General features: G+C 55.9%; 1 protein-coding gene across 1 annotated transcript in view; it reads right to left on the bottom strand.

Moving 5' to 3' along the window:
* RP1L1 (RP1 like 1) overlaps positions 1–20,860 on the bottom strand; it is a 49,400-nt gene that overhangs the window by 13,755 nt on the left and 14,785 nt on the right. The window lies entirely within an intron of this gene.

The following is a 20,860-nucleotide window of genomic DNA, read 5'->3' as shown; positions in this document are numbered from 1 at the left end:
AGAGGCAAGTCAGAGAAAAAGGCCAGGCCTTGCATCTCCTGTATCCCCCTGGCTGTATGAGGTGTTTCCTGCCCTCCCCAAGTTCGCCTCACTCACCCTGGGAGTCAGGTGAATCCATTGGTGGAATAGAAGGGAGGGCAAAGGTCTGCTATCGGACAGATCTGAGTTCAAATCCTAGCCCCACCACTTCCTACCTGGGTGGCCCAGGAGGCCAATAAGGTCATCAGTCAGGGAGCTACAGTCACTGCAGAGCGGTTGGAACCACTGAATGGGTTTTCGCAAATAAAGCACTGGCCTAGAACAGGCGCAACAAGTCCTTATTCCCTTCATTCCTCTTGCTCTTTTCCTTCCCCTCGGCTATGAACCTTGAACTCCTCTGAATACTTTAGTAGCTAATCTGAAGAGGTGGGTAGAGACCACAAAATGCAGGTTTAGGAACACCGGATGTGGGGCCGGCGCTGTGGCGTAGCGGGTAGAGCCGCCACCTGCAGTGCTAGCATCCTGTATGGGCACAGGCTCGAGTCCCGCTGCTCCACTTCTGATCCAGCTCTCTGCTATGGCCTGGGAAAGCAGTGGAAGGCGGCCCAAGTCGTTGGGCCCCTGCATCCACATGGGAGATCTGGGAGAAGTTTCTGGCTCCTGGCTTTGGATCATCGGCGCAGTTCTGGCTGTTGTGGCCATTTGGGGAGTGAACCAGCAGATGGAAGACCTCTCTCTCTGCTTCTCCTTCTCTCTCTGTGTAACTCTGACTTTCAAATAAAAAAAAAAAAAAAACTTAAAAAAAAAAAAAGGAACACTGGCCGAAGAGTCCGGAACCTGGGTGGCACGGACCCCTCTGCTGAGGTCCCCTGAATGACTCACCTCTCTGGACCCCACCCACCAGCTATCAGGGAAGAGGGCAGAGTCAGAAAGCACTGGTCCCAATTCTCCCAGGGTCAAGGGTCACCGACGAAGAGGCTTGGATCTCTGTGTCTGTAACCCAGAGAGGATGCTACCACTTGATGTCTTGTGTTTTTCTTCATTGTCGGGTGATGTTTGCTTTTGTATGAGCCTAACGCTCGCCCTAACATGTCCCCAAGTCTTTACCAGGTGCACCGACGGGTCCATGTTGGCCCACTGCCACGGACTCGGAAGACTGGGGCTTGGACCAGCCAAGGTAGACTCAAAGCCATTCACCCCACTGTTGACTCCGCTACCACAGCCCCACTACCTCCCACAGGACCCTTGACTGTCACATGCTCTTCCCGTCCCAAATGACCACAGTCTGCACCCCTGCTGGCCTGTGTGCCCTGAAACCCAGCTTGTAACTGGACTTTGCCTGTTCCCTAAAAGCTCCAGTGTCTCCCCAGTGTGTGCCCTTTATCCCCCAACTCCGGGGCTTCCTCCATCTGGCCCAGCTTCCCCCTCAAGCCTCCCCACCTGCTGCGTTCCCGTTTAAAAAGCCCCCTTGCTCTGAGTCAGCCACCCGGCTCAGAGCTTCCGCCTGAACAGGGGGGCATCCTTCTGCAGCCGGCCTCACCTTCCTTCCCTGTGGAGCCTTGCCCCGCAAACTTCCCCCCACCCCCAGCCCAGAGCACCGTCCATTTCTGGGGCAGCTTCCCTGACGGTTCCCACATCCTAGGCCTGCCTCCTTTCTGGTCAACCCCACCAAGGCCTTGGAAGCGGAACCTGTACTCCCCCGCAGCGCCCAACCCCATACTTGGTACCGCAGAGGGCCAGGATAGGGTTCCTGCCTGATAAACCCATCCTAAGTTGAACACGCACTTGGTAATGCAGTCTGAACACCCTCACTCAGCAACACAGCACACAGGAGAGTAGGAATCATCTACGATCCCATCGCCGGGCACTGTAGCTCCCCGACCACACTGTCACTAGCCTGGGAAAAGATCAAAGCTCACAAATGGGCGTGAGGTTCCAACTGAATGGGGGGGTGGTGTCACTTTTGCACCATCATAAAATCAAAAAACTACAGCAGAGACCCTGTAAGTTGGGGGCTATCCGAATGGAGTACTGATTATTCGTAATGCCAACATTTCAGTTTCACCCCGGAACCAGGCTGCAATAACCTAACACATAATAACAATTACAAAATGAATAATTATGATCAGTGAGGCTTCCCCAGCTTACAGGTGACTCAGAACCATTCCAGGACCCTTGCTACTTGCACTGGACAAGTAAGCCTGGCCTTCCGGGGTGTGGCCGTCAAGGCCAACTGAAGGGTTTGGTGGTGCCCCGCCCCCTTCCATGCAGGGGTGGGGCACCATTTTTCTGCCAAGGGCCTTCTGGGGATTTGCAACATCGTCTGTGGGTCACACTAAATGATCCATTTAAAAACGAGCCTGCTATAGATGTATTGAATTTCGAGTCCCGCCTGCAGCTGCCTTGGCAAGGCCAGATTAGTAACTTCCCGGGCTTGACATGGCTGTGGGCTGAACATCTCCACCTGTAAGGAAGAGAACTCTTCTGCCAATTTTTCTATAGTTTTAAAGCTTTATTTATTTGAAAGAGTTAGAGACAGGAAAACAGAGAGAGAGAGAGAGAGAATCTTCCATCCTCTGGTTCACTCCCCAAATGGCCACAATGGCCGGGGCTGGGCCAGGCCGAAGTCAGGAGTCAGGAGCTTCTTCTGGGTCTCCCCAGTGGGTACAGGGGTCCAAGAACTTGGGCCATCCTCCACTGCTTTCCCAGGGCATAGCAGAGAGCTGGATCAGAAGTGGAGCAGCCAGGACTCGAACCAGCGCCCATATGGGATGCTGTCATCACAGGCGGCAGTGTTACCCGCTACACTATAGCACCGGCCCCTGTTCTGTCATTTTCAAAATCTCTGCACAAAAAGCCTTAGAGTCCTGCCTCATCGCTGGCATACACACTTTATAATTAGCTTCTCCAGCCTCCTCCTGTCAGCTAATCCCTTTAAGCTGCTCCCATTAGGCCTGCAGCTGTGGGGAGCCCTCGCTCCCCTCGGGCCAGCTTTCCTTTCCACCTAGTTCTCATGTCCACTGGCAGCCACGAGCATCCTTCCTGGTCCTCACTGAGGGACCCAGATGGGGAAGAAGGGCTACATTCTCCCCAGGTCAGGGGTCTCCCTGTGTCACCACCTCCCAGCATCACCACCTCCCACCATCACCTAGTCTCAGTATCACCTAGTCTCAGTACCACTGCGTCCCCAGCATCACTGCGTCCCCAGCACCACCTTCAAAATGACCTGGCCCCGCCTGGCGAGTCATTCATTCACTCGCTCCTTCATTCGTTCACTCATTCATGTGTCCAACAAGGGTTATGAGCCATGACTTCTTCCAGGCTCTGTGTTAGGTCCAGAGTTTCATCCTTGAGCCCTCCACTTGCTAGTGGGAGTGGACATATCAACACATACCACAACCTCATTGCTATGAGCACAGGCTCTCTGCATAGACACAGCTCTCACAGGGTGGGTGTGGCTGAGCACAGGGTGAGAGGCATGGCAGATCAGGGAAGACTTCTTGGAGGAGGTGACGTGGAGACTTACCAGCCGAGACTCATTTGGGGGTTAGCCACAGAAGGAAGAAGTTAGGATGGGTATGACAAATAGATATGGCCTTGGTGCCAGCTCACCCCGCCTGATGTGGGTGGCTGTGAGGATGGGAGGGGAAGCCAGGATCAGCCACCATAGTGTCAGGGTGGAAAGGGGTCGCTTGGGGCCAGACCCTTGCCAGCCCTGCCTGGGGGTGCTCAAAACACAAACTGGACGTTTTCAGTTCTAGGAGCCACTGGTCCTCTCCTTAGCCCCAGAGGATTTGAGCCTGGGTCCTGCCCTGCGCGCAGGGAAGAGCCTAACAGGTGGAGTGCTGGGGAGGGCAGCAGGGGCCTTGATGTCACAGGGGCTGGATCTGAGCCAGGGAGGCCGGTGCCAGTGGACGAGGGGGACAGCCGCCCCATCGCTGCATACCAGACGGGCCCTCTCATGCGGGAGAGGGCGCATGTATGTGTTTTCCCTTCCTTGTCTTCTGCCCTCCGAAACCACAAGGTTTCTCTCTCCAGGCAGGAGTGGGAGAAGACCTGACCTGTTTAACAAGTCAAGCCAGGCGGGGCACCAGCCTTGCCCGGAGAGAGGGGGCGCTGGGTGGCCCTGGAGCTCCCCTGTGCCAGCCCCAGCCAGGTGGGCCCGTGGGGGCAGACGCCCCCCAGAGCAGCAAGCAGACAGCGCATGCACAGCCGACGCTGCCAGAGCCATGTGGCCAGTGAGAGAAGGGTGAGAAGCAGGGCAGGGGACTGCCCTCACTGGGCAGAGACGTCGGGGAGAAAGAGACAAGAAGGTGCAGACAGGGAGCCAGGCTGGGCTCCAGTTCCCGCGGTGGAGGGGAGAAACACTTAGATGGGGTCGGGGGACTCTCCCAAGGGCAGGGGGCTTGTGCCCAGCCAAGGTCCAGACTGAGCTCTTAAAGGAACTCCCCGCGCGCACACCACCACCTGACTCCCACTGGGGCAGGGTGGCACCAGGGTGTGCTAAGGCAGAGGAGTTGGAGGAGGTACTGCCCTTCCCTTTCGAGCCCAGGGGTGTGGACAGGGCCACGTGGGAGCAAAGGGTCTGGCTGGGAAGCTGTGGTCTTGGGGAGCAAAGGGACCAAGCGACCCACCAGAGTGCCCCGTGGGGCTCCCCGACACTCAGGGCCACCAGCAGCAGTAGCCAGGACCGGAGGAGGCCGCGTGGGCGGGAGGGGTGTGGGCGCAGCCAAGCCAGCCAGCAAAGGATGGGGGCGGGCACAAGGGGATTTCGGGAGGAAGCAGGGAAGAAAGCAGAGAAGGCCTTCCAGCTGTGTGGGGGTGGGGGCCGGGGAAGCAGGGAAAAACAGATTAAGGGGCAAAGGGAGAAAAAAATAGAAGTCACAGGAAGTGCTCCAAAAAGGTGACAGCTCCTGGGGAGGAACCGGCCAGGGCAGGCCTGGGAGCCGGGGCAGGAAGCAGTTTTGGCCGCAGTCCTGGAAGTGGGCTAGGCGGGCCAGGGGCTGGTACAGAGCAGGCGGCGGGAGGGGCAGTCGGGAGGGAGTGAGGGGGTGAGAGACCTCTCAGGCAGGTGGAGAGAAAGAGAAAGAAGGAGGCTTTGGGCACAGCCTCAGAGAGAACAAGCACCATTGCCCCCCAGCAGGGAGGGAAGCCCCTTCCTAGGCGCCCCCCCCCGACCGGCGTGCAGAGCGGCACAGGCCCCTGGGGTGGAGCAGGCATTTTCTACACCCTCTTTCAGTGACTAGGATGTGCTGGGGGTGTAAGAGCACCGTGACTTTATGAACCAATGGGAAGGAGGATGGTGGGGGAAGGTGACTGATAAGAGAAAAATGTGCAGTTAATTGCAAGATGTATCCTGAGTTTAGAGCACGTGGCAGGGGAACCCTGACCTGTGTGTATTAAAGTCAGCGAAACACAAGATGACACAGAGCTGGGCGCAGTCAGGCACCCATGCGTGACAGAGCCACAGCGCTTAGTCCTGCTGGACACCCACAGATCTCGGGTTATGACAGCATCAGGGAGCCAATGTGCTCCATCCGGACGGGTCTCACCGGTCAGATGGGGACATGAGACTGGAAAAAAAGGTGGAGGGGGGGGGGGACACCAGGCTGGACCACCTCCTGCTCATTAGAATATGGCCACTTCAGACCACAGCAGAAAGCAAGAGCTGGCGTAGCCGTGGGGAAATTGGCATGTTGCTGGCGGGAATGTAAAATGGTGCGGCTGCTTTGGGAGACAGTGGGACAGACCCCTCAGGACTGAGCCACAGTCACTGTACGATCCAGCAATTCTACTCCTACGTGTGTGCCCCTGGCATAGTTGAAAGCAGGGTCTCAGGCAGCTGTGTCTACACCCATGTTCGCGGCAGCAGTGTTCCCAATAGCCGAAAGGTGGAACAGCCCAGCAGACGAGTGAACAAGCAAACGTGCTTACGCACACGCTGGAACACTCCCGCCTTAAAAAGGAGGGGCATTCTGACCCGCGCTACAATGTGGATAAGGCTGAAGAGCGTTCCGCTAAGTGGACAGATACCATGCGAGTCCACTTACTGCGGTACCCAAAGTTGCCAAATTCATAGCTAGAAAGAAGAGTTGGGGTTGCCCTGGGCTGGAGGAGGGGGATCCAGGTTGGGGAGATTAAAAAGTTCCGGAGACGGGTGGTGGTGATTCAGCAACGTGAGTGTCCTTTACACTACTGAACTCCACTGAAAACGGGCTCAGTGGTAAACTTCGTGGTGTGTGCCTTGCACTACTGTAAAAACTACAGACGGTCCCCGACGAGAGGATGGCTGGTGTAGGGCTTTTCAGCCCAGCAGGTGCAGATGTGATGTGCATTCAGCCGGAACCCTGCTTCCAGTGGCGGGTTTGCCCTTTTGCAGGCTGGGGAGCTCAGGGAGAGCGCAGGAGGAGGAAGCGACAGCCGCTCTGCAGCGTGCCAGGCGGCTAATCAGGAGCTCAGGTCCACACATTTCCCCCGACAGTATTTCCAACTTTAGCTTGGTGCATTGGGCTACAACTCCAAGGGGAGAATCTGTATAAAATAAAATAATTGACTGTAAAAGAGGCGGGGAGGTGTGGCCCTTAGGAAAGGCGATTTGGTGAAGGCAGTCTTCCCAAAGTTGGGTGCTAGGGTGGCCGGGGCTGGGGAGACACCACACTGCTGTGCCCCACAGAACGGCTACTCCTGATGCCATGGCATGGAGTGGTAGATTCAGAGAGAGGGTGATAGAAGAAGTGGGGGAAGAGGTTTAGCAAGAGCAGCACTTTGGATAAACAGGCTGGGTTCCCCAGGAATCGTCTGTTCTCCAAATGGTTGTCAAGCACAGGGGACGGAGGAGGACCAGGCCGCTTCCTGCTGCCACGGCGCTCAGGGCAGGCTGCACAGCCCGCCTGGAAATCCAGGCCGCCTCGTCAGCCAACTTCCCTTGTTGATAAGTTGTCTGGCGAATATTAGCAGGTGTGTGGTGGGAGGGGGAGGGGGCAGGAAAAGGCTCTCATACCCGCTCTTGTTTTTGTTGTTTTGGCAGTTTCCAAGGATTCTGCTTCCTGTGTCAGCATCGGGTTTCTTCCAGTCCTCAGTCCATCTTCCTGAGGTGTCCTGGATGTGTGTCTGTCCTTCCTTTGATTCTTGGGAGAAAGGGAACTCTCACAGGGGGAACCCTTCCCCGTGACTGCAGCCTGAACGAGGGAGTCCACGTTCATACACACACGATTCCGTGCCCGCAGCTCCGTCACACCTTGCAGGCGCCGTGCCAGCCCTGAGCTCCCTCCCCCTCTGCCTTCTCCCTCTCCTCGCCCCTCGGCCCCTCGGCCCCTCGGCCCCTCGGCCCCTCGGCCCCTCGGCCCCGATTTCCTCATTCCGAGGCTTGCATCAGGTGTTAACCTGGGCCTTGTGAGCCTCTAGGGAGACATCCATGGGTGGGCTTCAGAGAGCTGGATTTCCAGGCGGGCTGTGCAGCCTGCCCTGAGCGCCGTGGCAGCAGGAAGTGGCCTGGTCCTCCTCCGTCCCCTGTGCTTGACAACCATTTGGAGAATAGACGATTCTGAGTAACCCTGCGGTGGCAAGGAGGGTGCAAGTCCCATCCGTAAAGAAAGAGATGATCGAATGGGGAGGGTGGTGCCAGGTGGGAGGCTCTCTTCCCCGACCTTGGGCCAAGTGCACGCAGGAGACAGCCAAGGAGGGAACACACCCAGCAGACACCGTGGCTGGAGGTGGCTGAGGTCTGTGCAGTGCTCAGACAAGGTGTCCGCCTACAGGCTGCCCCTGGCCCTGTGCAGCTGAGAAAGCATCCAAGGGGGCCTGGGGTCCAACAAACGGAAAATCGCAGTTGGGCCAAGAGGGAAAGGAAGAGGGAGCAGCTGGAAGAGAGACCGTGACTACATTTTTTGGGGTAGTCCTGCTGGGCAGAGCTGGGGCCAGGATCCTCCGAGGATCTGAGAAGACCTTGGCTCGACATAGGAAATAGCTCCACACAGCTGGAGTGGCCCTACACTGGCCAGCAGCAGAGACCCTGCCCTCCGACCGTCTAAAGTCAGCTAGAGGTTTATCTTCTTTTCACATAAAGACAGTCTGACACAGATACTCCCAAGGTAGCAAGGAGGCTCCACAGTGTTACCGATGTCCCTGGGTCCCTCTGTCCTTCTGGCCTGCTGTCCTTACTGCGTGTTCCCTCGTCGGGTCTCCCCACAGTCACGAGATGGCTGCCGTGGACCCTGCAGCTGCACTGGGAGCCCATTCAGCATGAAACAAGTGGTCCGCCCCCAGGTCTCCTGCTCATCAGTACCGCCTACTCTCTGTTCCCGGGAGGCCCTGGCCTGAGTGGGAGTCAGATCTGGAGGGAAGGGGTCTCCCTTGGAGCTCAGTTCTGGGGCATGGTTAGGCAACAGAGCTCTGCCCTTGGAGAATCAGCTTGTCCAGGTGGGAGTGGCGTGTGGAGCTGGGAGCCCTCCCGCCTTGCCTCTGGCTCGGCACCCCTCTCCCTTTGCCACCCACGCCTACTCTGGACAGCAGGAAGGAGGAGCAGCAAAGACCCCTGCTGAGTCAGCCTTACAAAGTTGACCTGAAACCTCCACCTATCAACTTCTGCCCACATCCCGCAGCAGATCTCCCAACCCTACCCACACAGGGAGCTGCAAGGGGAGGGCTGCTGCCCCCCGTTGGCCATGTTGGCATTCGGGTGGAGAAGGGAGAAGGCAGTGCAATACTTGAGAGCTTGAAAGGGCAGATTCCGGAGAACGGAGGGTTTTGCTTTGGTCTCCTGCGTCCCAGCAGAAGGAAGCCCAGGATGGATCAGAGGGAAGCCCTGCACCACCAGGCAGGCAGTCTCCAGCGCGGCTCTGCCTCCCTGTGTGACCACTGAGGGCTTTGGGCAAGCTCCTCGGCTTCTCTGTGCTTCTGCTGCCTTAGCCACAAAACAAAGGGTTACGCTCACGGGTCCCTGAGGTCACATTAGGAGTTGAAGGCTGTGGGCACATCGCTTTCGGCCTTTGGACCTCAGTTTCCCATTAGTAGAACAACCTCTCGGTTCACTTCCACAACCCGAACTCGGGGACTCAAAACCTAGCCCAGCCTCTGCAGGGGGGAGCCCTCCTGCACCTGGCTGTGCAAGGTGTGCAGGCAGGTGACCCCTTCAGCCAGGCTGTCTCCAGGCTGCGCAGTCGGGAGAAGCAGTCAAGGGGAGAGGAGAGATGGGTGAGACGAATGGCGTCATCCATAGCTTTTTCACTCCTAAGGGGAGGACAAGTCGTGGGTGGAAGGGACAGTGATCAAACATGCCACAGAGAGAAGCCGAAGAGCCAGCTGTTGACGTGTGAGGAGAGACCAGGCAAAATGTGGCAGCGGAGGTCAAGATCGCTGGAGCAGAGACAGAAGACCACAGCAAAGGTTGATGAAGCGAAACGGGCCAAAGGGAAGTGCTGGGGAGCCGCTCTCCCGCACGGTGCCTGTGGTTAACAACGCGGCACTGTGCGCTCCGGGATTCTCAGGAGAGCCGATCACGTGCCCTGTGCTCCCGCCACACACACAACACCAACCAACCAACCAACCGATCAACCGACCGACCCCAAACGGACAGGGAGCTTTGGAAGGGCTGGTGCTGTGGTAGAGTGGGGAAAGCCATCTGCATCCCATATGGGTGCCAGTCTGTGTCCCAGCTGCTCTGCTTTTGATACAGCTCTCTGTTGGTGGCCTGGGAAAGCAGCAAAAGATGGCCCAGGTGGTTGGGCCCCTGCCACCCATCTGGGAGACCCAGAGGGAGTTCCTGGCTCCTGGCTTCGGCCTGGCCCAGCCCTAGCCATTGTGGCCATCTGGAGGGTGCACCAGTGGATGGAAGACCATTCTCTCTCTGTCTCTCCCTGTCTGTAACTCTGCCTTTCAAAGAAAAAAGAAACAGAATCTAAAACACCCGTGGGTACAATGGAAGTATAAGGAACATAAGAAGCAGGACAAGAAGCCCCTGGAAGCCAGCGCTGCGGCACAAGAAGTGGTTAATCACCCACAATAGAGCAGCCGCTACAGCTGAGAGCCGAGTCAACAGCCAGCTTTGCAAAAGTAAGTGAGCAGGAGCCCTGGCCTCTGGAAGATTCTGATCCAGCCGGGGAGGGGGGAGTCGATGTAGTCACCAGGCCAGCTATCCCCTGGCAGCTGCGTGCCACCCATGGGAGGTTCGGTCTGGGTGCAGCAGTAACAAATGCAGAGACTGAGCCTTGCAGTTGGAGGATGTGGCTGAGAAGCCCCCTGTGGCCTGGCAGTCTGGGGAGCCAGGAAGGTGTGCAGGGACGGAGCCGGGCTGAGGGCCCTCTGGAAGCGGGGCCTTGCTCGAGGGGAGCAAATCCCCACTCTCAGGAGTGGCAACGTTGCTGGGACGGCGAAGGGGGTGGTCTCGGAGGCAGCGACCACCATTGAGAGCCGTAGTCGACCTCAGAGCGGGGCCTGGTGTTGTCAAAGTGGTGATCACATCAGATCAAGCAACAGGGCGCAGTGAAGAACCTGTGGTGAGGAACCCTCGGGTGGGGTGTTGTCATGGCAACACCTAAACACACGCACGCACGTGTGCACACACACACGCACACACGAGTGCTCTTCAAAGCACATGGCGACACGCGGGAAGCTCTTTTTGGCTCACCAAGTGATTATCCACCTACATAATAATGATTGCCACTGATTCTACCGTTACCAATGCGGGGAGGAGGGGAGCGGGCTGGGAAACCCCGCGGAACAAAGGAGGAATCCAAGGCTTGGCAGAGCTCCAGGGTTTGTCCCTGTCCTCTGGGCTCCGCTCCTTAAAGCCGACTGCAAGCGCTCAGCTCTCTTCCCGAGTGTGGCCTCCGTCTGTGGGTGAGGGCTGGTGGGAGGCAGAAGACCGGCAGCCCGTTCCTGTTGAGACCAAAGCGGGGGCCCCCGGGCCCGTGAGGTCCCCAGGGCCCGGAGGATACAGCGGCCGCAAAAACAGGAAGGGGGCGCGAGCGCACAGCAGAGCTGGACTCGCTCCACGGCCACAGAATGAGTAACTCCCGAACCTGCTTTCTCTGACACGGTGGCCTCCGTGCACAGAGCAGCTCATTTCCTTGAGAATGTTTTTGTCATTTTGTCATCGTGCTTCACACGGTGGGCGGCGGGGGCGAGGGCGCCTGCCAGGGGCCACCAGAGGACAAGTCCTGTTGAGGAAGGAAAGAGCTCAAAGATGAGGAGACCCCAGCCAAGGAGGAGGCTCGGAGCAAAGGCTGGGAGTGTGCTGTTTGCACAGTCCCATGGTTGGTTCCAGCAAGTGACCCCAGTCAACCTGGAGCCACCAGCAGCTGCACAAGCTATGGGGAATCCCAGTTTTTTTCCTGCTTGCGTTTAGTTACAACTGGTAACACTGCACTGTAGACCCTTCATGGGGATGGAGGTGGTGGTAATGTTCTAGAACATTCTACGTCAGCCTTTTCTCCCCTAGGAGACAGATGGAAGCAGCCTTCAAAGATCCCATCAGCTCCCAGCCCAGGGAAACCCTGAGGGTATGCAGACCTTGAGTGCTGTGTGTTCCTTAAATGCTCTCTGTGACCCTACTGTGTGCTGGGCACTGGGGAAGCCCTGGGTAGAGCTCAGAGCAGTCCACCATAGTCCCAGAAAAGAGGCAAAATATCAGATGCCCTGTGGACATCTTCCTGAGCTTTCATCAACCCAGGGCACATAAAGGGGCTCTAGACTTCCCAGACTTGGCCCCTGGAAACTCCAAACCTGCACAAAGACCACGTGAACCCAGTGACGACTGCCTCATGGTGGGTGGCTGAGTACCAGGCATGTTTACATTATCATACACTTGTGTCATCCCCATATCATCTCACGAAGCATGTAAGAATTACACCCCCCACACACCGTCTCTGCATTTTTCCAGATGCTAAATCCAGGGGCCAGATGTGAGGGGAAGCCAGGGTTCCTTATTCTAGTGATGCAGCCCTGTTTCTGCCTGTGGTGAGTGGCTGCGGGCTTAGCCTGTGCCCAAAGTCCCCCTGCTCCCCAGCTGCAGGCGTTCGGCCACCTCTGCTCCTGGGGTCAAATGCCAGGGCTCGGAGAGTCAGGCTATGCCACATTGCAACTGTCTGAGCAGGCAGAGGCATGACGGTAGGAAATGAGTGGCAAATTCATGCCACACAGTAACCACCAGTTGGGGAGGAGTACTCTTGGCTCCTCTCTTTTAGTGCCCCCCCCCACCATCACTCACCTCCTATATGAGCTCATCCACACATCTGCCCTCTCTTCTACAAACAGTTCTGAGTGTGTACGCTCTCCTGGGATCCAAGAAGGAGCAGCCACCAGTGCTGGGGGCAGGAGCCACACAGGGTCCATGGGATACTTGTACTCTACAAGACACCCTCATCTCCACTGGCAGCTTCGAGGCTTCCACAAATATACAGACTGATCTTCCGTGATGATCAGTCCCGGATGATCAACATGAAGAATGCAAACAGCCAGAGCCTAGAGGTGTGTAGGGGCGTGGACTTGGCATTGGCTGTGGTGTGGATATGGTTTAATTGTCTCCCTACAAAGGTTCATGTGCTAAAGGCTTGCTCTGGTCCCCAGGGTGGCAGTGGGAGGCCAGTGGGAGGGCCTTAGGTCCCTGAGGGAACTCCCCTGGGAAGGGGGTAGCTCCGTGGGAGCCCTTGGGAGTTCTCAGGAGAGTGCTGAGTTGGACTCTACCCAGTCTAGTCCTGACTCAGGACTGCAGTTGGAGGATGCACTGACTCCTGCCCGGATTCCTGCCGTGGCCATCCGCCATCTGCCGTTCAGGATGAAGTCCCCGTGGGAGCAAAGCCGATGCAAGCATCATGCCCTTGAGCTTCCAGAATCGTGAGATAAATAAGTCTGTTTTCTCTACAAAGCTAGTGTGTGTCAGGGAATTCACTATAGTAGCGCTGCTGTGTGGGGAGCGTTTGGTCTTCGTGACTGTCGAGGAGCCATCGCCAGTGCTACCGCCGTTACGCGGGGACCACTTGCTGGAGCTGCAGGACGCTCAAGGTTTGGCAGGCCCTTGCTGGATTAGGAGGCCGTGTGAGGGGCTGGGGGACATCCCAATGGGAAACTCAGTCTACAGGCACAGTGGCACTTGCTCCAGTTGCTGCTATAGCCAGCATTATGGGACACCATCCCCCATGGAACCCACCAGACCAGGGAGTCCAGCCCACCTGTGGGCAGAGCAAGTTCAGGCATCGTGGTTCTTCCCCTAATCTGGGATGCTCTCTCCAGAGACACCAAGGGTCACTAATGGTCATGTCCTCGCCAGTGGCCATGAGATCCTCTTCACCAGGAACTAAAGGCCCATCTCCTGCCGAAGTGTATCCACCAAGACCGTAGGATACTGCTGAGCCTCCTTAGCGACTTTCTTCCTGCAGGGCAACTAGTCAAAGCGAGCAGGGTGTGAGCTATCTGTCTCCTCTTTGCTGCCTTAATGTGGGCTAAGAATGAGAAAGCACAGAGCAACTGAACAGGGGGCAGTGAGGGGTGGGGTGGGGGGAGTAAGCAAAGGCTGGGAGCCCAGAGGTCCAGACCTTCATCTGGTCCTAACAGCAGCCAGTGCGTGTCCTGGAGGAAGTCACTTTACCTCCCTGGTCGCTGCTTTCCCCAGGTGAAAAGTGGGTGAGGCGATGCAGACTCAAGCGCTCTCCGAGCGACCCTTCAGCACCTGCAGCCCGTGATTCTGTTACCTTCCCTGGGGACAGGAGGCCCAGAAACGCTGCCTCCAGGTGAATCTCTGATCTTCGCCACCCCCATTACTCCTTAGCTCACCCAAGAGACCAGTGCTTCCCGGATGTTCTCTCCTGGTGTCCTGGAGGAATGCAGCTGATGAGATGGTGTTACTGTAGGAGGTCGGTCCACTCCTTCTTCCCGAACACCTGTAGAACCCTGTCTTCACTCACTGTCTATGGCTCTCATTGAAGATCAAAGACTTGGAAATTCATGAAGAATTAAAACTTATTTAGCTCACAGCTCCGGAGTCCAGGAAGTCTAGGAGCTCGTCTCCAGCATCTGGTGAAGGCCGTCTTTTTTTCAAAGAAACTGTTTTTAATTTTATTTGAGAGACAGACAGAGAAAGGTGCTGCCATCCACTGCCTGCAGCCGTTGGGGCCGGGCCAGGCGGAAGCCAGGAGACTGGAATTCCATCCACATCTACCAGGTGGTTGAGCCGTCATCTGCTGCCTTCCAGGGTGTGCATGAGCAAGACTCTGGATCCAAAGTGGAGAAGTACTCCACTCAGGCGCTCCAGGCTGGGAGGCAACGACCCAAGTGGCATCTGAACTGCTGTGTGAACGCCCGGCACTGGCAAGGCCCTTCCTGGTGCACCCCAGCACGTGGTGAGACGGAACAAGCGTATTTGCTCAAGTCTCTCCTTCTCAAGCCACTAACACCATCACAGGCGCCCGGCTGCCTGACCCCATCTGATCCCAATTACCCCCCAACACCCCACCTCCAAATACTATCGCTTATGAATTTGAGGAATGGGTCTCCAACACAGGAACCTTTGGAGAACACATGCAAGCCGCAGCATACACAGGCTAAGTCCTGGGCATTGTCGAGAAAGACCCTGTGGCTTCTCCAGGCCGAGGTCCTTGTTTTACCCTTCTGTAGACCAGGAAATGGAGATAGCGAAGCCTTTTGATGGGAGCCGTGCTGTGAGCGTCCACCTGCTCTGCTCGTCTCTTCCCTTCCTGGCACAGAGCTGCAGGTGCCCGAGGAAGCAGGCCCTCAGAGCAATGGGTGCTTGGGAGGTGGTGGGGGGCGGGGGAGTTCTTCGTGCCATTCTTGCCACTTGTCAGCATGTGTGGAGTTACATCTTCTTCTTTTTCAAAATGTTTATTTATTTATTTGAAAGGCAGTTACAGAGAGGCAGAGGCAGACAGAGAGAGGTCTTCCATCCGCTGGTTCACTCCCCAGATGGCTGCAACAGCTGGAGCTGAGCTGATCCAAAGCCAGGAATCAGGAGCTTCTTCCAGGTCTCTCAACTTCTGCTTTCCCAGGTCATAGCAGAGAGCCGGATCAGAAGTGGAGCAGCCAGGACTTGAACCCGCGCCCATCTGGGATGCCGGCACTGCAGGCAGCGGCTTCTCCTGCTTCACCACAGCACTGGCCCCCGGGGTTACTTCTAAAGAAGCACGGTTACTTCGCCAGCATCCACGGAAGAACTCACGTGCAGCTGGAGGCCCCTGGGCGAGATGCGTGGAGACAGAAGACAGGACGGTCCAGCCATGGCATTGACACCTGTTCCATTGAAGAGGCTGGCACAGGCCTGTGGGCACCAAGTACTCTGCAGATGCTGGGAGCTGGGGGCCATAGCTGATGGCCGGCTTCCCGCCACTAAGGCCATTACTCCTTCAGTGTCTCTGTGATAATCTCCCTCCGGCAAGGCGCTTTAACATATTGCCTTACCTCTCTGGGTCTGTTTCTGTCATCTGTAAAATGAACTATGTGGATTCACAATGTTTACAGGTCCTTCCATTGCTTGCACTTTGTGACAAGGGCCCTGGGACGCTGGAGGTGTTGGTCATTTGAGGCAGGTGGACCTTGCTTGTCCAGCGGCACAGTGTCAGCATGAGGCAGAGGCAGGAGAGGAGCCCCCCGAGTCTCCTCCGCACCCTTCAGCAGCCGTGAGACCCCAGCTGAATGACGTCACCGCTGCTCCCGGACACCACCCCCAGTACACTGGAGCGTCGCACCTGCCCTGCGGGGCCGTGGTGGGACTCGCAGACCCTTCCTGCGCCGGGGCTGCCCTTCCGGCTTCCCCTCCCCCTGGACGCAGGGCCCAGGCCCGCGGCCTCCCTCAAGGAGCCTGCATACCAGTGACCTCTCTGGATGAAAGGCGCTGGGGCAACAGGAAGGCTGCTGTTTTAACTGCTGTCAGTTTCCTCCCTTTGTCTCTGGCACTATAAACAAGCCTATTCCCCAAAGCCACATCTGATAATCCAGCTGCAGGAGGTCAGAGGTCAAGCAATCAGAAATGCTCTTAGCTGGGATTAGGTAATTCCAGGCTGGGCCCGATGCCCCCATGTCAGAACCGACTGTACTCACTCTCACGGGGCTCCCTGGGAAGGTGCCAACCACAGCCTCACCCCCAGCCCAGCCGCAGGCCCTCCCTGACCTGGGATGTGACAGCAGGGTCCTCTGTGGGGACACTGTTGGGGGACACAAGGCACCCGTCACTCACTCTCCAGCTGATCCCTGCAGCCGCTTCCCTAGGAAGACGTCAGAGCTCTGCAGCAAAGGAGCAGCTGCCCAGAGTGGGGGTGGGGGTGGGGGTGGGGGGGCCTTCGCGGCCCTGCTCCAGCCAGGCGCCCTCCCTCCTACAGTCAGAGGCATCAGCTTCCCACACCCCAGACCTCCAGGACCCTCGAAGAATCCACTGAGCGCCCCCTTGCTCCAGGAGCTCCTTCTGCGTTTCCTGAACGCACCCAAAGCAAGCAAGAGAACTAGTGAGCACCCACTGAGCAGGATGCTTCGCAGGAGCCGAGCACCCCTCTAAGATGCTGGGGGCATGAAATGGAGGAATAAACATAGCGATCAAAACACAGTACTTAAAAGCACTTCCCATTTCACGCCCTCAACCTAGTTGATGTAAACTAGATGTGTCGGTTAAATATAGCTCCGTTGAACTTTCCTGCCAAGGAAGAGTTAATGCAACTGCTATTTGTGGCCCCTTATCTCGCACAGAGGAGTTTATTTCCCCCACCCCCATCCCAGTTGGTTGAGAGGAGGTGAGGAAGAAGAGGGGCGGAAGTAGGAAGAGAGAGAGGAAAAATGGATTCGTTTCAAGATCAAAAGATGCTCCAAGAACCAAAAGGAAGCACAGCCTCCGGGGGTGGGGGTTTCAGGACTCTGTATCCTCCTGATAAGGAGCTCTTGGGACGGCCCCAGTGCTGGGTCCCCTCCAGAGCCAGTGTAGACGATGCCGCTCACCCCAGGAGCTGGTGGCCCGGGAGACCAGAGCAGCTCAGGGGGCCAGCAGCGGATCCTGGGAAGCATGAGCCAAGTCCACGGCCAAAGAGAGTGATGAGGAAACACTGGCTTGGCTTACGCTTTGTCAGGCTCGGTAGTTTCAGGTGTAGTGGACAGCAATCACATACGGGAACACAGCAATATCGGCTAAGCTGGTCCGTGTAAATCAGACACTCGCTCAAGCCCCTTGCTTGAGCCACAGGCGCTGTGACTTCCCCCGACACCTAACCAATAGCAGCGCAGTTTACTTAGCCTTGAGGATCACATAGAAGCAGCGGCACAAAAGAACAAGTTCCCTTGGATGCTGACGCTGAAGTAGGAATCCGAGACAGCTTCTTGTAGAAAAAATAATAAGGGGAGAAAGAATCACAAAATTCATACCCTTGGTTTCCCTTTCCTTCCCACAAAATTAGATAAAAAATTGTACCCAAGTGGTTAGAGGGTTGGAATTATTGGGACCAGCGCTGAGGACGAACCAGGGGGACACAGACAGGAGGACAATATAAAACCCGTTAGCTGCCCAGCAGATTAGTTGGGGAACATGGCTGAGCTGCAGGGACCGGGGGCCTGGCCTCTGCTCTCTGACAGAGCACGCAGGCCCAGCTTCTGCTGCGGCCATGGCTCACCCACAGTTCTGGTCCCTTACACCCCATCTTCCATGGTAAAGGTTTGTGCCCGAAGGGGGATAGAGAATGTGTGTGTGTGTGTGTGTGTGTGTGAGAGAGAGAGAGAGAGAGAGGACCCCAAGCATTGCATAACACAAGGTTCCGGTAACATGGTTCAGTCCTAAGTGTGTTCATCTGCCCCACACTTTCCTTCGGCTTCTTACTGATGTGTTTAAGTATATGGGATCGACGTGGACCATCTCATTACAAGCTTTTCTGTTGGGTGGCCTAGGGGACGTGCACCTAACGGTAGTTAGACTGCCTTCCCAGGCAGGCACTCCCACACAGGCCCTCTGGAAGACGAATGGCAGTGAACCTGGCAGAGGCCTAGTGAGAAGCATTTCAAGTAGAAAGGACAGCCCAGGCAAAGCCCTGTGGCACTGCCCTCCTCCTAGGGGATGGTGTTGGCAGGGGATGCGGGTGCCAGAGTTCTGAACGACCAGGAGCTTTGTTTGCCTTTTAGGTCTACTTTATTCCACTTGGAAATAAAGCAAAAAGTAAGGCTACCTCGGAATGACACCCATGTGGGTAAGAAAGTATGAAAACTGGCAGGGGTGCTGGCGCTGTGGCCGCCTGCAGTGCCAGCATCCCATAAGGGCGCCGGTTTGAGTCCTGACTGCTCCTCTTCCGATCCAGCTCTCTGCTATGGTCTGGGAAAGCAGTAGAGGATAAACCAAGTTCTTGGGCCCTTGCACCCGCATAGGAGATCCGGAAGAAGCTCCTGGCTCCTGGCTTCGGATTGGCACAGCTCTGGCTATTGTGGCCAATTGGGGAGTGAACCAGCAGATGGAAGACCTCTCTCTTGCTCTCTCTCTCTTTCTCTCTCTCTCTCTGCCTCTCCTCTCTCTGTGTAACTCCGCCTTTCAAATAAATAAATAGATCTTTTTTAAAAAAAATGATAGTACCTACACGTAGAAAAAAAGACCTTATATGCATATTTCAATATTCCATAATATGATACATATATATAAGATTTATTTATTTATTTGAAAGGCAGAATTTCAGAAAGGCAGAGGCAGAGACAGAGAAAGAGGTCTTCCTTCGCTGGATAACTCCCCAAGTGCCTGAAATGGCTGGAGCTGGGCCAATCCAAATCCAGGAGCCAGGAGCCTCCTCTGGGTCTCCCGCGTGGGTACAGGGGCCCAAGTGCCTGGGCCATCTTCTACTGCTTTCCCAGGCCATAGCAGAGAGCTAGATCAGAAGTGGAGCAGCCAGATCTCAAACTGATGCCCATTTGGGGTGCTGGCACTACAGGCAGCGCCTTTACCTGCTACATGACAGTGCTGGCCCCAATGTGATATATTTCAAATGGAAAAAAATTCATTTATTTGGGGGCCAGCATTTTGGCTCAGCAGGTTAAGCCTCTCCTGTGATGCTGGCATCCCATATAGACATCTATTTGAGTCCCAGCTGCTGCACTTCCAATCCAGCTCTCTGCTATGGCCTGGGGAAGCAGTAGAAGATGGCCCAAGTCCTTGGGCCCCTGCACCCACGTGGGAGACCCAGAAGCTCCTGGATCCTGGCTTCAGTCTGGCCCAGCCCTGGCTACTGTGGCTACTTAGGGAGTGAACTAGTGGATGGTAGATATCTCTCTCTCTCTCTCTCTCCCCCCCCTTCTCCCTCTCCCTCCCTCCCTCCCTCCCTCTCTCTCTGTGTGTGTGTGTGTATGTGTGTGTCTCCTCTCTCTAACTCTGTCTTTCAAATAAATAAAGAATAAATCTTTTTAAAAATATTTTTATTTATTTGAAAGTCAATGTTACAGAGAGGGAGAGGCATAAAGAGAAGAGTCTTCCATGCGCTAGTTCACTCCTCAGATGGTCGCAACAGCCAGGGCTGGGCCAAGCAGAACCCAGGAGCTTCTTCCAGGTCTCCCACATGGGTATAGTGGTCCAAGGACTTGGGCCATCCTCCAGTGCTTTCCCAGGCCATAGCAGAGAGCTGGATCAGAAGTGGAGCAACCAAGGGTCGGCGCTGTGGCGTAGCAGGTAAAGCTGCTGTCTGCAGTGCTGGCATCCCATAAGGGCACTGGAGTCCTGGCTGCTCCACTTTCAATCCAATTCCTTGCTGCACCTCGGAAAGCAGTAGGTAACGATGGCCCAAGTACTTGGGCTCCTGTACCCACGTGGGAGACCTGGAAGAAGCTTCTGGCTCCTGACTTCAGATAAGCCCATCGTGGCCATCTGGGGAGTGAACAAGCAGATGGAAGACTCTCTCTCTCTCTCTCTGTGCCTCTCTCACGGCCTCTGCCTCTCTCTAACTCTGCCTTTCAAATTAAAAAAAAAAAAAAGTGGAGTAGTCAGGACTCGACTCGAACTGGGGCCCATATGGGATGCTGAAGCTGTAGGCTTGACCTGCCATGTCACAAAGCCAGCCCTGGAAAAAGGTTTTCTTTGAAAATCCCTCAAAGCACTGGTAGATAGATGGAGACCCATAGAACAGAACAGACAACCCAGAAACAGAACCGCACAAAAGTGCTGACAAAGACGGGGGAATGGGAAAGGAGAGCCCTTCAACAGGTGGTCCCGGGGGCGACTGGATGTCCTCAGTAAAACACTTCTGAAAGCTTCCGCCTCGGGGTAGGCGTGCTGCTGCAGGGGGCTAAGCAGCCACTTGGGAGGCCCGCATCCCATATCAGAGTGCTGGACCAAGTCCTGGCTTCACTGCTTCCCATTCAGCGTCCTGTGAGAGGTTGAGGAGCAAGCCAGCAGATGGAAGATACCTGTGTGTGTGTGTGTGCGTGTGTGTGTGTGTGTGACCGTCACTCTGCCTTCCAAGCATAGGAAAAGCAAACATAAATCAACATGTAGGGGGACAAGACCTTCAACCTAAACCCCATCCATCATACAAAAACCAGCTTGAAGTGGGTTATAGCTTTAAACATGAAACATGAAGTGATCCAACTCAGCAGAAAAACCTCAGGATCTGGGGCTAGCCCAAAGTGCTGGTACTTGACACCAAATGCGTGATCCATAAAAAGAACATTGATGAGATCGGCCCTCAGCGACACTCACAACCCTGCTCCACAGAGGACCCTGTGAGAGGCTGGAAAGATCAGCAAACCCACAACCAAGAAGTGAGCGCAGCACGGACACGAGACGCTTGCTCGAAGAGGATGCGGAACGCAGAGAAGCACGCGCGGTGTCGCTGGCGCTTACAACAGGGCCAATTAGAATCATGTGAGCTACTTGAGCTGCCTTCCAGAACGTCTACAGCACAAACCAGCGACGCCGTCACACGCTGGCGGGGGA

The sequence above is a fragment of the Oryctolagus cuniculus genome, chromosome 2 (assembly GCF_964237555.1).
Source record: "Oryctolagus cuniculus chromosome 2, mOryCun1.1, whole genome shotgun sequence".
NCBI classification, from domain to species: Eukaryota; Metazoa; Chordata; class Mammalia; order Lagomorpha; family Leporidae; genus Oryctolagus; species Oryctolagus cuniculus.
The sequence above is the reverse complement of the archived record's forward strand: the minus strand, read 5'-3'. Positions and strand labels throughout refer to the sequence as shown.